The following is a 7,413-nucleotide window of genomic DNA, read 5'->3' as shown; positions in this document are numbered from 1 at the left end:
TATGACATCGAAACTTCCGAGCTGCATTGGAATGAGATTAATCGGGAATATATGATTGTTGAGCTTGAGAGTACAATCACGGAGCACAGAATTGACAGCAATGGTTCTCCCGGTAGCAACTTCTACTTCGAAGGGTGTCGAAAGATAAGAGCGCTTACGTCTAAGAAGCTTCTCAAATTCAAATGACACAAAGCAGTTATCGGCTCCAGTATCAAACAAACATGATGCATATATACCATTCACAAGGAACGTACCATTGACCACGTTGTTGTCAGCTTGAGCCTGACGTGCATTGATGTTGAAAGTTCTGGCGTGAGCGGCTTGTTGTTGAGGCTGTTGTTGTTGTTGCTGGGGTTGTTGAGCTTCTTGTTTCACCACCCTGTTCGGGCACCGGTTTGCGAAGTGGTTAGGGTCACCACATGCAAAGCAGGTCCGAACATTGTTTGCTGGGGCCTGTGCAGCTTGAGGAGCAGGGAGTAGAGCTTGGTTGACAGCGACTTGAGCTTGAGCTTGACGGGGACCATAGCGACAACTCGCAGTGAAATGCCCGTAGACGTTACAGTGAGCGCAGAATCGGCAGGCCACACCCACCGGGTGATGATAAGAACATGTAGCACAGAGTGGGTGGGGGCCGGTGTACGCACGCTTAGCTGGCGGCGCATTGATCACTGGCGCTGAACGCTGTGGCTGTTGCTGCTGCGCGGGTACAGACTGTAGTGGAGTAGCAGTGGTTGCGGCAGCGCAACTCTTCTTCTTTCTTCTCCTTGAGGACTTGGAGGCTTGAGCAGTAGGGTTGTCGGTTGATGCTGCGGTGACTTGATGCAGAGACTTGTTTGGCTTATCCCAGACACCAGCCTTAACTCGCTTGTCGTTAATCTCAGCGGCGAGTAGGTAGGTTTCCTCGATCGTTGCGGGTTTGGCGGCGTGAACAAAATCTGCAACACAATCCGGAAGAGCACGGATGTATTTCTTGATGGTCATGTCAGAAGTCTTGACCTGGTCTGGACAGATAATGCTCAACTGCTTGAAACGGGCAGTGAGACCAGCGTTGTCGCCCTCCTTCTGCTTGATACTCCAGAACTCATCCTCCAACTTTTGGCGTTCGTGGGGAGGACAGAACTCGTCCATCATGATCGCTTTCAATTCCTTCCACGTCAGCTCGTATGCAGCGTCGTTCCCGCGCTTGTTCCTTTCTGCGGTCCACCAGTCCAAGGCTCGTGACTGGAAAACACCGGTAGCATTGAGAGTACGGAGATGATCTGGGCATCCGCTTTGACGAAGGGTAACTTCCACAGAGTCAAACCAATGAAACAGAGCCGTAGGGCCATCTTCACCGGTAAACTCTTTTGGCCCACATGCCTTGAATTGTTTGAAGCTAAAAGTAGCTTTGTTGGAGTCTTTGGGCGTGAGGGTTCGGGATTCCTCAGATGACTTGCTTGCGTTCTCGAATACTTCACTCACAGCCTTTGCTACTGTTTTAGAGAGGATAGCAGCAAGACGACGATCTCTCTTCTCCCGACGAGTAAGACGTTGACGAGGCCTGGATGATGACGACATGGTCTGCAATAGACATCGCCATAGGGCTCAACACAACGAATTCGAATCTCGCACGTCTTAGTTTACTAAAGCTTAGAATCACGTCGCATCTCGCGTCACGTAACACATATAAACACATAAACACATAATCACAGAGACACATAAGCACAGAAGCAACTCAAGCACAGAAGCAATTAAGCAAATAGAGCACTTAATTTCCTAAACACGTACGAAATTTTATCACAGAAGCAGTCAGAAAACAGAAACCTATATCCACATGTCGAGTGTCGTTTGTTTTGCATATCGGATAGCTTCACCTTGTATCGTCTAACTTAATCGTATAGCGTAGCCTAGCACACTGGTTTCGTTTAGATCACATCAACAGGGATTCGAATCGAGATAGGGTAGCAACAAAAGTCACGCTGATTGATAGCAAAGGGAGCAATCAACAAACCTTAAAGCACGTAAACAGGTAAATCATATAAAAATCAACAAAGCAACACTCAAATCGAAAAATGGATTGTCTGCGGCTACTAGACTTTGACTAACCATGGCGATTTAACTATTCGCAGTTGACTTGTCGTCACTTTCGACTCTAGGGGACATGTTTCTGCCTCGATTCTTGGGCATTACGCATGCGCATTCTAGGTCATACTCGTGAGTTCAGGTCGTTGGAGTCCGTCAATTGCCTTGGCGAGATAAAATAAAATCGGAAAAACTGCCAAGGTTAGGGTTTCACCCCTAGCTTAGCAATTTCTTCCTTGTTTTAAGAAAATTTAGAGGAAGTTCTCATCAATTCATGGGTTTCAGCCCCGAATTTGGTATAACTTTCCCCCCGTTTGTTGATAGAAATTTGCAAAAAAATAATTGGCAAAATTTGTAATTTAGGCAGGAATTTGCGGGTTTCACTCCTAATCCCGTCCAAACTACAAAATTTGGCTCGGAGTTCGGATGTATTGATAGAATAGAAGGAAACAACATAAAATAAGCACGTAAACTTGGTCTCTTGGTTCCTAACTATAGTCTAGGTCTCTAAGACAGCGATCCGGACTAGATCGTGTCTAACCTAATTCCCTATAGTTATGGCTCTGATACCAAATCTGTCACACCCCAACCGATGGCGGAATCATCGGGGCGCGGCACTGAGCGAAACAGATTGTTCAGAAGTTTCCACAACAACTATCATACAATTCAGTTATATAACACGTCCCATACCGTGTCCCAAATAATAACAAGTTATCATAGAAATCAACCAAACAATATGGGAACTGTTCCGACAACTCAAATTCTTAATTATTACAGACCAAATGTAAATATTGTTTTAAGACCCCTAGACGACTACTGTGGATCTTACTGACTACAGGTGCCAGTGCAAGATCTACAGATAATTATGGCCCTGGAACAGGTACGTGGACACTGTCCTAAGGACACAGACTCCTAGAAGTTTATTATTGCCTCGCTTCCCTAGCACGCTAGTAGCTTAAACACCTGTCACATACGTTAAAATAAAAGTCAATACATATAATGTAAAGGTGAGTACACAAGTTTGATATAGCATATAGAGTTCGAATAGTTTACGCATAACCAAGCACGTACACAAGGGAAAACGATGCATGTAAATTATCAACATGGGACCATTGATACCAACGACTGCGGGTTGACTGTCCGAGACAGTTCGCAATACATGATTACCACCGTAATCCATGCAAGTAATTGTCCTTAGCAACCCCCGTGTGAACGGGTGCTGAGTCCAAACTATAGTACTATGTTGCTAAAGCAGGTAGATAGCACTCCACGTGTAAACATAATAAACAGCAATCATTTAGTCAAGTAGCACATGCAAATCGGTTAGCGTTCAAGTAGTTTGTGTTGATTGTGATTTTGATAGTTTACGTATGTAACACCCAAAAGTGCTGAAAGCAAAAAGGGATCGAGTATACTCACAGTGGTTGATTGTGGATTGAAGGGAGCACTGAGAATAGGTTAGCCTGAATAGTTTGATAACATAACGATGAGTAACGCGGAAAAAGTAAACAAAGGAAAACTGGATCGGATAGGCCAATCGATCGGACAGCAGTTCGATCGAGTGGGCTGTTCGATTGGGTTGAAAGTCCGTTCGAACATCCATTCGATCGGCTGGCTGGCTTGATCGGCTGGTTCCTTCAAGTGGATTGTTTCTTCCTTTGATGTGAAGGATGTGTTTGTGTATGATGGCTTGTACTACCTTTCAAGTTGGTCGATCGAACAGTTGTTCGATCGGTTAGCCCAACCGATCGGTTAGCATTGCAGACTTGGCAAGATGTCACTCGATCGGTTAGCATGCTCGATCGGGTGACATTCCATTGTTTCAAAAATCTAAGTGTTTTAAAGTATAGTATCTCATGATCCGAGCAGTAATGATTACAATCGAGTGGCGTAGTCGATCGAACAGTACCTCGTCAATACTACACTTTTTGTGAGTTGGTGGGTCTAAGTGCTAGTCGATCGGTTAGCCTAACCGATCGGCTGGCATAGTCGTTCGGTTGGGCTGTTCGATCGAACAGCCTAGCCGTTCGGCCAGCTTCTCGATTTGGTTAACTTTTCACCTAACACTTGGGTATTCCCGTTAATTGTTGATGTTTTAGAGATATCTTGACTACGAGTTGAACCACAAAGCTGAAGTCCCCATTTAGCCTACTGACTTGAGCAGGAATCACCCAAACTCGGTCAGAGACGGTTTGGAACCTAAGTTCAACATTCAACCCGAGATCGGTAAATCTCTTGGTAAAACCCGGATCTTGAACCATGTGTTTGTTTAGGTTGATTTGTAAGTCGGTTCAAGTCTCGTTTTCACCCTTTTTGAGTGTAAAAGAGTTGAAAGATAGATGAAAACCCATCTTCCAATCTTTTTCCACCGTGAAATGTTAAGATCTTTGGAAGATTTTAAGTTATTGATGTGGAAATCGGTTAGATCTAGCTTATTCATGGTTGAATGAAGTCAAGAACATGATGTTCTTGATGAACACCAAGAACACCATGATGACATCACTCAAGAACGCCTAGATCTTGGTGATTTCATGGATGAAATTCAGATTTTGAAAGATGGAAAGATGGAGAATCGATTAATGAACAAAAACGTACAAAGATTAGAGTGAAATACTTACAGGTTTGAGAGAAATCTTGGATTTAGTGAGAAGAAGAGGCTGGTCGGTCAGAGCTTTTCCAAAAGTGGAAAGTTTGACAAAGACAGCCCTATTTATAGGCTTCCAAAAGAGGAAAGGTTAGCTGATCGAACAGCATTCCCGATCGAGCAGCTGTCCGATCGAACAGTCCTGTTCGATCGGCTAGCCTGTTCGATCAGGTTGCCCTGTTCGATCGGCTAGCCTGTTCGTTCAGGTTGCCCTGTTCGAACGGCTTGCCTGATTTTGAGTGTTTCGCGACGATTTTCGATATTTCGAGTTCGATGAACGATGATTTGAGGATGATAGAATTCCTAATCAAATTACTTTTAGTCCCAACTACTATATCTAACATGCAAGCATCCTTACAACTCGTTTCCAAGGTCGGTTTTGATTGAGTTTGATTCACCTTCGAGTCTTGATTGATTTGATTGATTCACCACACACTTTAACATAAAAGTAAACATGCACAAATAACACATAAGGCACACACACGTATAAAAGTACTAAAATCCCCACACTTGAGTTTGATGCTTGATTTGATTAGCTTGATTATTGATTGACTTGCTTTATTGCGTTGTTACTTCCTATCATTCACAGTCGATCGTTGATTCATAGTTCGATTATCGGTCGATTAGTTTAATTATACAACACTTACTCCAAATAATACGAAAATCAAAATGAAACTAAAATGAAATTAATCTTTATTAATCTTTAATTCCAATAACAGTCAACACTTGACTTTGACTTTGACTTTGGAAAACACGGGGTGTTACAAATTAAGACTCAAGTAATAAAAATCTAGACTCTTTAACCTGACTAAACTACTCACCGGCAAGTGTACCGGTCGACTCTAGCACAGAAAAGTAAGTCCGGATGTCGAACCCACAAGGACTCTACGAATTACGTTAACGACTAAACTTAGACTAGACACTGACACGACTAAACAAATATTGTGTTTTGGGGGGGGGGGGGGGTTACTAAAATCCTAAAATTATGATTAAATTGAAATTAACTAAGACACGAACGAAAACTAGGGTTTTGATTCAGATGAGATTAAGGACTACCTAGACTTGAATCCAGTTTAACTACGAATGGACTTCTAACGGTTTTATTGTTGTATGGAGTCGGGATCGTAAAGTACTAAACCTTAAGGTATTTCAATGCTAAGACTTCCCGACCCTTCTCAGGAAGAAACCTAGGAAACCCTACAAGGCTGTTATGATTACCGACTGTTAGATTTCCTCTCAGTCCTCTAACGACTCTAAAAGTGCCCTAATACGACTATCTACCTCTCAGCGCGACAATCTAAGGCAATTCTAGGTTCTGACTTGGTTTACTAGACACAACTGCAATTAGGGAACTAATGTCGACTTCTCTCAAAATCTAAATTAGCTATATACTGCACCGCGACCCAATAACTAACCCGAGCCTCTCAGCGACAAGTTAAGCAGAATACTCACTTCTAATTATATTTTAGTTACTGTTTCTAAGGCTATCGGCCGATTTACCCAAAAATTACCCGAACCCGCAAGGATGCAAATAATCAACACAGATCTATTATGTGATAAAGACCGTCACTAAGATCTATTTGAAACAACAAATAATCTACAATCAAAAGTAAATACGCACACGCACCAAATCAGAAAATCTAGAATACTTTACTTTCAAAATCAATCCATAGTCAAACAATAAAAACCGTTAAAAGATCCAAACATAAATTAAACCTTCATCAAATCTAGGTAGTATCTAAGTTTAGCCAAGAAACATGTTGTTCAAATCAAACAAAACAAGTTCAAAACAAGAATTCATCGTAAAGTATCGAAAACGCGAAAATAAGGAACACCGGGAGATAAAACCCGAAAGATCTTCACTCTCACGATCCAAGCTTCAACCGGATGATTCCCGTTAGCCAAAATACTCCGAAAAGCTCAAAATCTCCTCTGAAATTCGTCCTAGGGTTTCTTGGTTCGTAACTAGGGTTTTCAATTAAGTTTCTTGGTAATATCAAGTCAAACCCTAAAACCAGAAGTTAAAATCAGTCAAATAAGGACCCTCGCGTGGCGCGAGGGTGGCTAGGCGTCACGCGACGCCTCCAAACTCAATTTCTTGATTTTTTTATTATTTTCCGAATTCCAGCTTCTCCGACGCGCGTACGAATCCCGTTTTTCTTCCGAACTGCTCGTTTTTACTCGTTTTTCAACACTTTAAGCTACGGGACCTGAAATCAAAGCTTAACGTCAGCAGTATCATAGTTCTAACCTAAAACAGACTCAAAATGACTGAAAACTGACCAAAATATACACTATAAACATATGTACTTTTCAGTACATCATATACCCTGCAGTCGTAACTCACACTAGGATCTTTAGATCCTACATTCCTAAACCAACTCTTGTGTTTAACCTTGTCCTGTTCTTATATACACAACAGGTCAACACGCTCAGCCACCTGTTTGCACTTTCAAGAATTTCATGGACTGTCGTCCAAGCACGTTCAGTGGCACGGAGGGAGCAGTGGGACTCCTCCATTGGTTTGAAAAGCTTGAGTCTGTGTTTGAAATGTGTGAATGCCCTGAGGCTCGCAGGGTGAAGTACGCCACTGGCACACTGGAAGGAATCGCGCTGACTTGGTGGAATGCGCAAGTCCAACTTTTGGGATTGGCAGCTGCTAACGCCACTCCCTGGAATGATTTCAAGGAGCTGATTAAACGGGAATA

Source organism: Helianthus annuus, chromosome 4 (genome assembly GCF_002127325.2).
Source record: "Helianthus annuus cultivar XRQ/B chromosome 4, HanXRQr2.0-SUNRISE, whole genome shotgun sequence".
NCBI classification, from domain to species: domain Eukaryota; kingdom Viridiplantae; phylum Streptophyta; class Magnoliopsida; order Asterales; family Asteraceae; genus Helianthus; species Helianthus annuus.
The sequence above is the reverse complement of the archived record's forward strand: the minus strand, read 5'-3'. Positions refer to the sequence as shown.